The sequence below is a fragment of the Grammomys surdaster genome, unplaced genomic scaffold, assembly GCF_004785775.1.
Source record: "Grammomys surdaster isolate TR1022 unplaced genomic scaffold, NIH_TR_1.0 266, whole genome shotgun sequence".
NCBI classification, from domain to species: domain Eukaryota; kingdom Metazoa; phylum Chordata; class Mammalia; order Rodentia; family Muridae; genus Grammomys; species Grammomys surdaster.
Genome location: NW_021604707.1, coordinates 2,288,877 through 2,304,423, shown reverse-complemented (window position 1 = coordinate 2,304,423; position 15,547 = coordinate 2,288,877). Strand labels below are relative to the sequence as shown.

Here is a 15,547-nt window from a genome sequence, read left to right as displayed (position 1 = left end):
CACAGATAGAGGGCGTAACTATAGGCCTCAGCCTCAAGAGATTTCCATATTAATGAGTTACCTGAAGGCCAGAGGGCATAGCCAATTAAATATTCCTTCCCAGACCCTCCTCCCTCCCTATTTAATTCAGGCCTGCCCTGACAAACAGGGAGTACAGACAGATTCATCTATCTTCCACCTTGACAATAAATCTTGTAAAACCATGGACTTCCTCGTGTCTTTGGGGCCTGCCATGGAGAACTATGGAGGGGACCTCTAAGTATCAAGCCACTGCGTAATCTTCTGTGAAGGGCTTCTCTGTGTTCCAGCCATGGAGGCCACGGATTCAAGCAAGCTAGCCGAGCAGCTGAGCCAGCCAAGTGAATACAGTAACCAAGAGTCTCTGACCCATGCTGTTGGGGCTTTCTCTCCCCCACACCATGTCTCAGTTCCGCCGTGGCTCTCAGCACATCTGGGAGCCCCAGGACTGAGACCCTGCCCCCGCAGAACTTTAGGCTAACATCACTCCATGCCCGGACGGAGACCCGAGCTGCTTCTCAGCTTCTCACAGCCCAGCGTCTGCCTGGCACCGTGTGGAGGGAACTCAGTCAAATTTCCATGCTTCTGCCTCCCTGAGGTGCGGTTCCGGCTGATAGGGGCAGCAGAAACACGAGAAACACAACTCCACCCAACAGGACCCATGCCTACACCCATGTGCCAGCTATCCGCCCCGCAGGGTACCAGAACTCATTACCCCATCTGGATATTTGTGGTCATCGGTTAGTTTCCACATCTCTGCTCCAGAACCTTTCAGCCTCCCAAGACCTCTATTCTACTTTCCCTGACCATCTAAGAAACTAACCTAAGATCCATTGAGCATGATCACATGATACTTGCCTTTCCGTGCCTGGCTTAATTCATTTAACATATTTATAAACACACACACACGATTCATTTCTTCCTTTATGAAAGTTTTCTTTTGAAGGCTATATCTCCTTTCCTTGCTGATACGCTTAATATTTTTCCTACGCTTGGCATCCTTGTATTTATTGCAGTGTACACTGCTAGGACTTCAGTGCTTCAGTGCACTTTGTCCCAAATGTTCAAAGTGGAGTTGGAGTTGTGGTTCTCACTTTAGGTATAGGAGTTGGAACCTTCAAGATAATGGGTTTGCTTGGAGATCATAAGACCAACTGAAGACTTGTCCTGAGTAGAGATCATAGGACCCTGATCTTCTTCAGGATTTAGGTCTTACTGGCAATTGTTCCCTGTCACTTGCATTCCTGAGGCTGCCACAAAGTGACAGAGCTAAATCAGGTCCCTCATCCCAGCCTGCAAGGTGCTATCTTGACCTTTAAGATTCCAAAACTATGAGCTGGAGAAAACTTTTTTTTTAAATAAAGGTTATCTATTTTTGGTATTTTGTTTATAATAATGAAAGGCTGACTAATATGTATTCAGTTTCTCTCATCGCTATCCCTACATTTTGTATATGAATATTTATGAGTTTCTTCAAATATGAAAAATATAGTTAATTTTTGCAAATATTACCTCTTCTACATTTCCTGTATCCTTTCTGGAAAGTCTGTTAATTATGCTGGATTTTATGTACACGTGATTATTTCTGACAGTCTTTTTAAAATAGTGTATATTTTGGACAATCTCTTAAAGTCTACTTTTAGCACTAGTTGTTTTGAAATTTTTTAAATGTGTTTAATTATTTTTAATACGTCAAAAGTTTCTGCTTTCTAACTTATACACTGAGATTTTTACCTTCAAAAATACCAGTTTCCAACTTTGATAACCTTTTAGATTATTTTGCTTATTAATTTCGTGTAATGTTGCACTTCTTATATTTTAAACTATTATAAAAATCTTCCATCTTCTGTCATCGAATGTGAGTTGCTCTGTTTTATGAATCAGTAGACACTATTTCTGAAGTCATATTTGTAAATCTGACAACTTTGTATAATTTGATTATAATCCAAGAATCAATATTGATAGCAGTTTCTGTCACCATTCTTAGACTTGGCATGGTAGTGGTACTTTTCCTGTGGGGGTAACCAACAGTTGTATAATAGGACTTATAGCCTACTTGGTGGGAGAGAATTCACACTCACTACTATAAACTTAGCTAACTACCCATAGCTGGCGAAACCATAGTATTAACCTAAGTGTTGATCTGAAACAGACTCTGCTTTTCTCATATCCACAGCTTAGTAAATGCAGCCGGCCTTCCTCTGTGCGAAGATTTCAGTCTAGTCTTAAATGTTTCCACTTCTCTTTATAAAGAATGAAGCATCTTATGCTGATTTTGCTAAGAGGACCAGATTTGGAAATTCTGCCACATATGAAAGACTGTGGCCTACTCCATAGTTGTTTGGACTCCAGCCCCCATTAGCTTACAATCATTCTCTGTTGTGTTGTCTTTGATACGTTCCTCCAGGTATATCTGATCAGTCTAAAATCCTCAACAAAACCTCTGTGTTAGTTAAAATTCCACAATCAGGGATAAATTTTCTATGTTAATATGTCTCCCAAAATATCTTACCAAAATCATGCCCTTTTGGGCCATCACAGCTAAGACTCTGAAGACTTATAATGTGTTATACACTGTGCTGAAGGCTTTGTGTTCCCATGTACTGGACTATATTCTCATATAACTTTATAATAACACTGTGAGGTAGAATTTGTTATTACTCTCTTTTAATAGATGAAGTTAGGTCCAAGAAGATTGAAAACTTCCTCAATTTTTGATAAATTAATACTAGGTAATCATAAAGGAATTCACATTTTAAAATTAGACTTTCCTGAAACAATGTTTCCAAATGCTCTTCTCTTTACACAACTATTTACTCCTGGCTCTCATCCTTGAGCAACTGTTCCTTCATGACTCCTCTTCTAATCTCAATCGCCGCTTGCATCAACAATTCTCTCCTGTTACAGCTTAATTTCTGTCACTATGATAAAGTATTCTGACCAAAAGCAACTTAGGAAAAAGTTTATTTCAGTTACAATTCCATGACACAGTCTATCACTAGGGAAGCCAAAGAAAAACTCAAGGCAGACTGGCTCGCTATTGTATCCAGTAGCTTTACCACTGTACAAGAAACTTCACAGCCCAAAAAGTCCTACGGAAGTCATAAAATGTGCTCCCTGACAGCTGCCTCACAGGCTAGCTTTTGCACAACTAGATTTTTTTATACAGTTGCAGACCACCAGCTTAAGGTCACCCATAGTGGCCTGGGCTCTCCTACATCAGTTAACAATCAAGATAATCTTCCATAGACAGATAGATAGATAGATAGATAGATAGATAGATAGATAGATAGATAGATAGATAGATAGATGATAGATAGATACACAGACAGACGCATAGACATAGACACATAGGCATAGGCATAGGCATAGGCATAGGCATAGGCATAGGCATAGGCATAGGCATAGGCATAGACATAGATATCCAAAAGCCAATCTGAGCTGGACAATCCCTCCATTTTGAATTTCTTCTCCAGTAACTCTAGGCTGCATCAAGTTGATAGCCATACCTAGCAAGGGCTTCTCTGTTCTCTGATTTCCATAGTTGTTATGTCTCACAATGTCATTACAAAGACAAATGAGAATATGGTTGGCTACATGGAAACATAAAGCCCTCATTTTGCATTTCTCTATGTACTTTCAAATGTTTTCACCCTAAAATTGTTAATTCTTCTAGTAAAGACATCTTGCTCATCAAGTGAGTGGCAGTGGTCTTAGCAGTCCATGGCGTAGGATATTTAGTAAATCTTTATTGCTGGATAATTTTCATAAACATATTTCCTTATTTTAGCTGAAACAATTTTATAAATGGATACCAATGTATAATATTGTTTTATAGCTTAATATATGAGAAAAAACATGGGGTTTTGTAGTCAGGGTGGTCTACATTTATGTTCACTTTTGCTACATTCTGAGAGGCATGAATTGGGTTAAATTATTATCAGGTGTTTATTGGGTTAAATCATATCAGGTTCTCATCAATACAACATGAGGTGTGTGTGATTTGTACTGGGTGGTACTTAGTCTCTGGTAGTCCCCAATAGGTGTAATCATAGCCCTGTATTCTTCTTCACTTGGATGCAGAGTGATTTGTTTGTTAGTCTGTGTGTTTCTTTTCTAAATGCTGCTAGTAAACAGAACACTGTAGAAGCACCAGGATGCACCTCCACTGTTTGGTTATAAGACCATAGTTCTACCATAGGTTTTTTCTCTTATTTTTTTCTTGGATCCAGCTCATTTGAGAAAAGCCATCCTCCACATGTTGGGGCTGTTTTGTGGACAGTGTGAAACAAAGGCTACCAGCAGCCACTCTATAATTTTGGAAATGAATCCTCCCTAAGTTGAGACTTAAAAGGATGGCAATCACAGCTACCACTTTGAGCAGAGCCTTTGACTGTCCCTATGTCATAACCATGTCACTAAGTCACCTCTGTATTCCTAACCTATTGAAACCCATAGAAAGGAAGTATTGTTGTTTTCCTAGATAAAGTTGGGAGTAATTTGACACACAGTTGTCCATAAGTAATATGTCATGCCAGCAATAAATATATATATATATATATATATATATATATATATATATATATATATATTATAGCTAGTCCTTGGCAAAATTGTAAATACTTGTTATATGATATGTTCCTCCAAATTGAATGTTTTAAATTAAAACATTTTACACAGGACATGGGGAGACCTAATTAATGGGTCTTAGATGGTAAACAGGGGGTAAACAGATGTCACATATCCAGGAATAAAAGAAGCTTCTGAGATTCTTGGAGGTTCCTATCAATAATATAGAGGGAGTGTCCAGTTTCTGAGTGTGAAGGCTGACCAGACAGACTGCAAAAGAAACATGTTGGACTGGGGAGCCACATGCAAGCTTCCTAGGAAGCTCCAGAGTTACAGTGTTAGGAAGTCATTGTCCACATTACATTATGGTTGTTTTCTGGTGATGCGGCTGTTTTTTTGAGTTACTCCCGCTTCTTGTAAGTAACCTCTTATGCATACTTGTGTTACTACTCCCAATTTAAAAATAGCTCAGTGGGTCACCAGAATTCTATTCTGGTGCAATAGTAACTTTGATGGGTCATGAGCCTCCTTTCTGGGGCCAATAGTTATATGTGTTATGTCTCCCCAGGAGAAGTCTGCAGTATGACAATGATATTAAAACCTAGGAAAAGATGGGCCTTGAGAAATTTATGAAATTAGGAGAAGGTAAGTACAGATTTGTCAACTTAGAAACACATTTACTATCATTTAATTCTAACTCATCAAGTGAGTGAGCTGTCACCGCCCCACCTGTCAATCATGTGGCTAAGAGAAACCAAGTTAAGAACACCCAGGATGTCTAGATACAAGCTCCCTGAAAGGATCGACTGCCTCACAGGGTTACCCAGAAGGTCATCTGAGGCTCTTGTTCAATCTCTCTTGATTTTATTTCCACTTTTAAACTTGCATGAATACTTCTGATGATAATTACCAAATGTTGATATGTATGGAAAAATCAGCGTTCTACAAATAACCGACTTGGACAGCTTTCATACACGTGTGGATGTTTGAAATTCAGCATATTCTGTTAGATTCACATGTTTGCTTAGAGAAACATTGGCAAAAAAACTGTGCTGTGAACACACACACAAATACACACACAAGCACAGATGTAGAAAAGACTAGATCTCGAGTTGAACATGTCAGAACTAAAAATGCAAGGGTGGGACCTTAAGTGATCCATCTCTGCTACCCCATAGTTATAGTACCCTCACTGATCCCTCACTGTGCTATGGCTATGTATGCTCCGATACTAATGGGATAATGATACATTCATCAATTCCAATGCTATCACTACCTAGGAATTTTATTTAGATATTCCATGTAATGTGCACATTTACTTGATTGTCAGAATGCAACTTCGCCTACTATAAAGTAATCGTATTTAATTCCCAATAGCTGCCTTCTTGAGACTTTGTGAATCATCGTCTTCCATTGAAGAATGGAAGCTTGTCCTTTTCCTAATCACCACAATGTCTTACATCAGGGGATACTGGGAGGAGAGAAACGGCTGATATTAGGTTATAAAAGGGAATATGTACATTTAATAATAATTAAAAAGAAAAGCAATTCACGCCCCAGCAAGGCCAGAGAGACACCTTGTTGTTGGTATTGTACTTATATCAGTCATGGGCAAAGCAGATGGAAGTTCTTTGTCCATCCTAGCTTGGTGTCTGGCTTGGTGGCCAAAGCTATTTTACACCTGGGACACATAAATCAAATCCCAGCAGCATAATACAGGAGGAAGACAGACAGAGACCTGTGGACTGCCATGCTACCCACAGACCTGCCCTTCTGCTCACAGCACAAGCAGACTACAGAGACCAACTTGCTGGATAAGGACACCCAAGGTCCCACCAGCCACGTGGCCAGCCTGCAACAGGAGCCATCACAATGTGTAGCTATGTGGTGGAGAGATGGTAAACAAAGAGAAATGAAGCAGCTTGAGCATTATGAAGAGAGAGTGGCTAGCCCTGCCACCTGGGGCCATGGTGGGGTCCCAGCCCTGGATGCCATTGAGAGCCATATCTGGGTCTGTGGCTAGACAGTGGCAGGGGTCAGTGTCTATGTTTGTGGCTCATATTACCACTAGAGAACATGGAGATGTCCCTGGTTGGGGCAGCCACCAGGAACCATGTGAATGTCCAGGGGCTGTTCAGAATCAGCTCTTCCCCTAACTGGCTGTGGCACTCTGGAGATCTGGTCCCATTATGATAGCACTCAGGAGAGTGGGCCCTGCACCTCATGGACAGTACAGAGGACCTGACTCTGGTGGCAGTGGTGTGGGTGACCTAGCCCTGAGGGCATGAGTGTGAGTGGGAGAGCTGATCCTGCCATTCATCTGCCATGGGGTGACATGGGTGACACAGAGGTGATACACTCCCATGTCATCCCATCCCTCTTCACTAGAGACCTGCCCCTTACCCAGACAGCATAGTGGAGCTGGCCTAGTGGCAGAGCTGTTGATGACCTGGACCAGAGGGCATGAATATGGGAGAGTTGACCCTAATCTGCCATGGGGTGGCATGGACTCAGAGATAATGCCCCAATCCCCTACCCCTCACCACCTTCAGCAGTCTGGAAAGCTGCCCATAAGGTGGTGGGCATGGGAGATCTGGCCCTGCCCCTCACCAGCTGCAGCACTGGAGAAAGCAGGCCTTGTGCCTCACCTGGGCAGCACAGTGGAGCTGGCCCTAGTGGAAGGGTGCTGGTGAGCTTGCTCCAAGGGCGATAGCATGGGAGAGTTGGCCCTCCCAATCATCAGATGTGAGGTGACCTGTGTGTGTGTGTGTGTGCCTCCCTCTCCCTCTGTGTGTGTGTGTGTGTGTGTGTGTGTGTGTGTGTGCATGCCTCTCTCTCTCTCTCTCTCTCTCTCTCTCTCTCTCTCTCTCTTTCTCTCTCTCTCTGTGTGTGTGTGTGTATGTGCGCCTCTCTCTCTCTCTCTCTCTCTCTCTCTCTCTGTGTGTGTGTGTGTGTGTGTGTGTGTGTGTGTGTGTGTGTGAATGCCTTCAGCCCTGTTGCTCCTCCCTACCTGAGACAGCCAAGAGAGCTGACCCTGAGGGCAGGACAGCAGGAGAGCTGACCCTGCCTCCTGCAGATGGTGGCATTGGGTGTCTTAGCTAGGGCAGTGCTGGAGAGCTCGCCCTGCTGATGCACATAATGAGAGCCAAGACATGCTGACCAGCTCAGCTACCAGGGAGGCCCAGACACAGGGCTCTAAGTTAGCCCACCAAATTCTATTATCATCTGCAAATGGCTGGCACGCATGAAAGGGGCAGTCCTGCTGATCCAAGGCTGAAGCATCTCCATGACACAGGGCAGCAACAAGAATAACTGGGTGGAGGACAGGTGAGGATCCAATACTGCTGGTGTCCCAGAAGCCAGAGATCTCAAACCCCACTAATGACCTACTGCAAAGGAAATTTGTAAATGAAGATGTGTGGACAGAGGGATATAGTGTAGGACATACTGACACACTACAGCTTCCACCATGAGGTGTTTTCTATGCTTTGTTTTGTTTGCTTGTTTTTTATTGGGGGGGGGGGAGGTTGCAGGGTGGAAGGCAGAGATGAGGGCACGGGAGATGGCAGAACTGAGTTGCAGGGTGTGAAACTCAACAAAGAATCAATGAAAACTTTTTTTTTAAATAAGTTTTAAAAACAATTCAGTTCCTTGCCATTTCAGCTCAATCATTTCGTTTACTCCTCAAACTAATGCCTCACCTATGAGAGCCTCCGGTATATTGAACAAGGAAGACATTCACCACCCATACTACAACCTGACTTCTCGATACTTAAAGCCTCACAGGATTTCATTCATACTTTCTTGACACTTAAAACCGTCAGAGCCACAGTTTGAGGTCTTCGATTGAACATAGCATGCCCCTGTTTGTTTGTTTGTTTGTTTGTTTGCTTGCTTGCCTGTTTGTTTGTTTATTCTGTTTCCCGAGGGTCTGGTGACGCAGTATGGATCGTGGGCACTTTATCTACTTAGCCATTCTTCTCAAACCAACACCCATGTTTGTGTTTTCTGTGGCACCAAAGGCATACAAACCAATACATTCTGGAAAATCAGCACTAGAATGCTCCACCACCATCCATTGATGTTTACAGGCTGAGTGTGTATGTGAGGTAGGGGGTGAGCATTCCCGTCTCCCCACCAGGGGTTGCTAGACATCAGAGAAGTTCTAAAGAGAACGATGTAAAAACGGTACATGAGAACAGAAAGAAAGACAGTCAAAGAAGAGACTGTTACCCTGGCAAGGCAGGCAGCCCTTCAGCAAAAGAATTCCCATAATGAACCATTGTGAGCTTAGCTGCAGTGTTTGTGAATGGAATGCTTTCTGTTGAATGAATGACTACTGTTCCATAATTCACAAAGTCTGACTCTAAGCGGGCCGGGAGGTATGAGCATGTCTTAAGTGTGCACTGCACACGTCTCCCCTCTTGTCACCCATGGCCGCTTGGGTTTACTCTGTAGTTCAGACATTAGTAAGCCACAGCCAGGTTATAGGAAAAATCCAGCCATTTATAATCTAACCAGATAATTGCCCGCCACCTCTTTTCCACGATGATAAACTTTCGGACTGGAGGACTGAGCTCTCCTGGCCACTGAAGATGCCTTCAATTAAAGCCTCCTTTCCATCAGGGAAATCTTACGGCTCTCGGTTTTAGAATCCTCCCATTCAGAGGTCTAGAAAAGCTTATTTAGTTTTTTCTTCTGTTTCCTTCTTGAAGCAGGCTCATCAAACTCATAGGGAAATATGATGGGAAAAAAAAACAACCAATGATTTCAACTTTCAAAGACAGACACACTGCTTTGTGCTTCTGGCCGTATGTGCCTGTCTGTGTCTTTTACATTCACAAAGTCTCAGGCTGTCCTTGACACTGCACCCACAAGCCCTTCCTCTTGATTTGTCCTCTCCAAAAGCAGCAGAACTGTTGACCCTAATTCTGTAACGAGATGCACAGTACACAGTGTTCCCTAATAGTGCACATGCAGAGTCTCTTCAGGGAACAGATTTTATGTAAACAGAGATATCCAGAAGTTACATTATAGCCTCATTCTTGAGATAAACTTCTGTTTAATCGCTGATCCTTCCAGGAATAAGAAAAAAGATGCAAATAAATTGCTGTACTATTCTTAAATTAATATTTAATCTTCATTTTCTTCTCAGGCTGGGAACTCTGTCACAAAAGACAGAGTGGAGAGCAGAGGAGGAACAAATTTAAAAAAATACTTTGGGTCCTGGTTCCCAGCAAGTCTCCTAAGCCTGGATTTAGGCTTGTCTTCTTAATCTCGACGCTAGAGGGAGTCAAACCCAGGAATCTGAAAATGATCCCAGGGCTGAACAGCAAAGGCGGTTGTTACACCTTTCTCTTTAAACAAACGCTCCTTAGCTCGGTTGCCCCAGAAAAACGCCCAATCTGGAGTGCCGTGCCTTGCTTGCTCTGAGGTTACTATTTCTAAAAATAGTTTTCTGAAAAGTCTCTCTAGTACTTGGGAAGCACGCAAGTGGAGTGTGGGGCCCGGAAGTGCACTGTTCTGCTTCAGCAGGAACCTACAGGCTGAGGGTGGGACAAGAACGCTAGCCAATAGTACCAAAAAGGGTCGTGCCCTAGACTGAGAGTGTGTCTTGGGTTTCAAATAAGCTATTCTCACTGGTCCTTGAGGAAGCAAAAGGTTGGCTGTGAGCTGGGAGCCCAAGAAGTGAGTTCCATGTGTCAAGTGGCTATGATTCCAAGGTTGCTCCTAGCCCCAACTTCCCCACCACACCCAAAACACACAGAGCTACTGCAACAGTGCCAGTGGGTGTCGCCTCTAATTGATGTAGTGGCAGATGAATGAGGTTTTAAGCACCTGTGTTGGTCTTCCAACCACTCCACTGAATGGCATGGTTCAAGAGTGGCATGGGGGCTGGAGAGAGGTCCAGATATGGTCCAAGATGGGAGGAGACAGACAAACCCAATTTGGGGGATATCATCCATTTTCTCTCTTCCGTTTCGTCTCTGGTCACATCTGCAATTCCTAGGAGAATAGTATCAATTATTTTTGAGCCATTTTTATTTTTGTTTGGATTTGCTCTAAAATTCCCCTAAAGATCAAAAGCAAAGAATTTATCTAGTGTTCTGTCCCTTTGGGGGAATGTGTGTATGGGCGTGGTGGGGGGAAGGCACTTTGAGCATTCTTTTTTGGATATCCCCAAACTGTACAAAGCAGGGACCCAGCCTTGTCTCCGGCTTTCTTCCGTCACCAGGTTGACTGATGTTAGAGAATTAAACTTAAGTGTCCCTTGACACAACATCTTGAAGCCTGGAGGAGTGAGGGGAAGGGGGGAGACTAAGCTTCAGCATTTATGTCTTGAGTACACAGCAGTTACACAAAGCTCAGGGAGCTCAGCTACTTGCCTGAAACACAAACCCCAGGATAGAACCAGAGCATCCTCCAGCAAACCTCCCACGAAAGATATTGGAGGACAGGGCTGATCTATTTCCCCAATGATTTCATGAGAGTCTTTGGTCTGTATAGATTCTAGGAAAGCCCACTGCCTGAACTTTCAGAATTATTGCTAAAATAAATGTATCCTGACCAAGCCTTTATGATAGGAATGTCAGTCTTGACTTTATACAACTTCTGAGGTTTGGTACCAGGTCAGTTCATATGGGATCGACTGCAAGCAATGAAGTGAAACTTCTCCAATCACTGCCACCGCCGCCGCCGCCGCCGCCACCACCACCACCACCATCATCATCATCATCAAACAAGACTATCAGAGGAAATATTCTGTTAGTTCCTTTTTGGTTTAAAAGTTCCATGATTTCTGTCTCTCTCTAGAGAAATGTGAATTTTTCTGTCTGCTGACCTAAAAGTCAAAAGAGGAAAGCCTAAAGTAGATGCAGGCAAGCCCGGGATGCCTAGCTGTATCGTATAGGCAGAAGACATTTTAGAACGAAACAGGTTTGATTTATTCTGCCTGATATGGTTATCTCTAAGGCTGGTGGCCGTGCAAGCAAGAGGAGGGTGCACAGGGAGGGGAGGGAGACACATTTCCAAATGTCAAATGTTTATCAAGGGCTTTGAACTCTGACAATCGAGGCTTCCGGTAACTTTGATCTTTACGTTTGTGAAGAGAGAGACGAGGAGGAGTAAGAAGGAGAAAGTTGAAAATGTTCCTACAGTAAGACCATTATCATGTAAGTCTGAGGCAAAGATAGGGCCCATGATACAAAACTTACTTGCAACTAATCTGGGACTCTCCCCTTTCGATGTCTTTAAGAAAATCCCTTGTTATAACTCTGAACTGAACCTGAACTTCAGACCATGTGTTTCTCCCATGTGGCTCTTACATAAAGATGGGACACTTACCATGCATTCTGTTAGCACAAGATGAGAGCATTCTGGAAACTTCTATCTTCAAGGACCATATATCTGTTTAAAGGATGTAAGACACCTGAAGGAAATAACAATACAGTTTGAGAATTTTTTTTAAAAAAGATTATGTAGGGTAACGGTTTATGCAGGCCAAGGCAAAATTTTATGAAGGTCAATCAAACAGAGATAGAAAATGCATCTGTAAACTATGATGTAGGAATGGTTATCACTGGGGTAGAATTGAATGTTAAGTACATGAGTTTACATACATACATACACACACACACACACACACATCTATGTACAGGTTTTGAAGAAGAAAGCAAGTTAAAAGACATATTTGCTTCGTACCTACCCTCTTCTACATGTGTAACTAGACAAGAATATAACACCTACTGTCTGTCCCACATCTCCTCAGTACAAGCCAGTATAAGGCCCTGTGAGTTCTTTCCAGTATGAACTCTGATCACTGAATACAGGAAATCTGTGAGATGCAAATCAATTATAAATGAGGGCTCCATGCTTTGTGAGCTTGGGAGTGTCAACTACCACTTGAAACAGTCAAGCAAAGGTAGCTTTTCTGTCAAACCTAGAACCACATGTCATTAGTCAGGGTCAAGAGCACCATGTACAGAGAACTTTTAATCCTGCAATCACAGACTGAAGTTGTCTGGAACTTCTCCATCAAGTGTGCAAACTCAGAGAGTGTGACTACACCGGAGAAGAAGCACCAGCACTCACAGAGGACCATAAGGATGCCACTGAGGCAGGGAAGCACATTCCACCACAGAAGAAAGCTTGCTAGGAATGGAGGAACTGGAGGAATTTGGGGAGGAAGGGCTGCAGTTGAGAGCATCATGGGCTGTTGTTAAGTGTTTTGGTCTGTGATATCACGATTCAAGGAAACTAGCTCCGCCAGACTCTAACAGTGAAAAAAAAAAAAAAAGGTTCTTAAGCATTTCCCTTGGAAATCACCTCTGAATGAGTGCCAGGCTCTTCTAGAATCTCCACTTCCACTCGTGTACACGGAGTAGGTAAGAGGTGAAGTGTGGGCCTGACAGAAAACACAGAAGAGACCATCTGCTCTGCGGCTACTCCTCTACAGCATGTGTGTGCGGCGCGCGCGTAGTGTCTCGCCGGCAAGAACACACACACACACACACACCAGAATCCTTCCATATGAACACGTTTATTCCCAAAAACCAAAATGGTGGAAGAAGACGAAGAAGACCTGGGGTGGCACTGCTTATAAACCCTAGAGCGGTGTATTCACCTCTGATTGGCTGCTTACTCATTGCGCGCCAAACGCCGTGGGATGGGCTTTAACTTTGGCGGGCTTTTACCATGGCACATGCGCAATTTACTTGTTTACTAGGAAGAATTATGGCTGATAGCACCACCTAGCGATGGCGGACTTTGCCAGCACCCGCCGCGGCTCCCAACACATGTGCTAATCCGCCACCTGGACTACACACCACTGTCCCATCCTGTACATTTACAAAGATATCTCCTTCCTGTAGACAGGAAGAACAGAAATCACTGGTGGAATCTGGAAATGGGGTTTTCCCATGTGGCATGCCCTGCTGATATATTCCACAGTCCCTAAGATACTCCCCAAACAGGCAAAGGCAGAAACTACAGAAAAATCCTACCTCTGCTCTAGCCAGGCTCCTGGTGGGCCAACAAATAATGAGAGAAACTTGGATCTTCAGGTTTTATCATGTTCTTTATCCCACCTCATAACCTACACAATTTCAGACAGAAAAATAGACAGACAGACTGGCAGACAGACAGACAGACAGACAAACAGACAGACAGTGACATACTTCCCAAGCAAAGAATATGGTATGACAAAAGGAGAACAGATTTGCTCTCAGAGGGAAAGTGTACCAACATAGTGGTAGAGTGGGGGCACCCCAGAGCTCACAACTCCATTCAGAGAGGTAGAATGACCTGGTGGTGGTGGGGGGGGACCATGGCAGCTTGGAAAGTCCAGAAATGAATTCTTCAGCTAAGGGAAAATAGAAGCCATTGCTGAATATTCCATATGCCCTTCCCCAGGGGTGGGAGTGGAGCACATGCTAGTCACACCAACCTCATCTTGCTCCTTTGTCTCCTACCCCATGCCCACCCTGCCTGCCCCCGGCTGTCCTTGTCCTCAGGAGCCAGCTGCAGCATGTAGGAGAACCAGGCCCTGTCACGGCTGTCTCTAGTGTGTTATTGTTAGTGTTACGTTACAAATCCTGTTTCCATGCCAGGGTCCCTCGGGGGTCATAACCAGAAGAGGCCGTGACCCTGTCAATAAACAGAACCCCAATCCCTAATGTAACCAACTTGCTTTCACTGGGTCTTTTCCATGGCTTTATGGGTCAGATTGCTCTCCTAGTTCGAATCATTTCAGCAAGGACTCTTGGAACCACAAGAAAGTTTAGATGCTGATCACTGTGGCAGGGGGGAGTCAAGATGAAGAGTGCCTTGTGTCTCCCCAAAGTTACCCACTTAACAGACCAGGGTTTCTTAGATTGGTGACTTCAGTCAGGTTGCTCTGTTATCTCTTGGTCAAGGTTCTAGTTTCCCCGGAAGACTACCCATTACAGAGGTCTGAACTCGTGTGTCAGACAGAGTATGAGGTGTGTGTGTAAGAATGGAACAAATAGGAAAATGAATGTGGTATAGCCTGGCCTAAACCACAGCGCTGGGAGATGTGCTTCACTGCAGCCCACTCAGAATCATCTTCTACAGTTTTTCTTCCCAAAGCACAGGTAGGTGATAGATGGTGGGTAGAACCAGGTGAAAAGATCAAAGAGGAGAGCCTGATCTATCTTACGCCAGAAAAGCAGATCCCATTGACACACAGGTGCCGGAGGAAAAAAAAGAATACAGGGCGGTCTGATTGGTACCATGCATGGAGAACAGTTTCCTTTCCTCAACCTTGCATCTAACAGCCATGCACCTCAGAAGTTCCAATGCCCATCTCCGGACCTCTGAGACTGTCACTTGGTATAGATCTCTTGGCTAGACCTAAAAATCAAAACATTCTCGAACATATACCATTCGGACCACCCCATGACATATGGGGTGGGGTGGGGGAGGAATAGCTATAGGTTCTTCAACATAGCTTCAGAGCCAACCCCATGGCTTGACCTTCCTCTAGACTTGGGTATATGGGGGAGATGAGTGCATAGGAGGTAACTGAGCTACATGGGCAGGATTCTTGCCACTGAGTTAATTAAACCGATTACAGAGCTGCTGAAAGGGGACTTTCAGATGGAGACTTCAAACTCTCTACTTTAAGTGAGGAAATGAGGGGCTGGAGAGATGGCCATTGGTTAGCTGTGCTTGTTGCTCTTCCAGAGGACCCAAGTTCAGTTCCCAACACCTACACTAGGTAAGTCACAACTGCTTTCAGGAATGGTGTGTGTGTGTGTGTGTGTGTGTGTGTGTGTGTGATGCATGAGCACACACACACAGAGAGACAGAGAGAGAGAAAGAGAGAGAGAGAGAGAGAGAGAGAGAGAGAGAGAGAGAGAGAGAGAGAGAAGGGGGGTTGATAAATGAATGAATGATTCTTTAAGAATAAATAAGTAAATAGGAAACAATTGTCAATGAG

General features: G+C 43.8%; 1 non-coding gene across 1 annotated transcript; it reads left to right on the top strand.

The window, feature by feature from the left end:
• Nucleotides 1-6,139: 6,139 nt before the first annotated feature.
• LOC114628256 lies at nt 6,140-6,281 on the top strand. Its single transcript, XR_003712468.1, has one exon. It is a non-coding gene; the product is annotated as a small nucleolar RNA SNORA48 (small nucleolar RNA).
• The last annotated feature ends 9,266 nt before the right edge of the window (nt 6,282-15,547 follow it).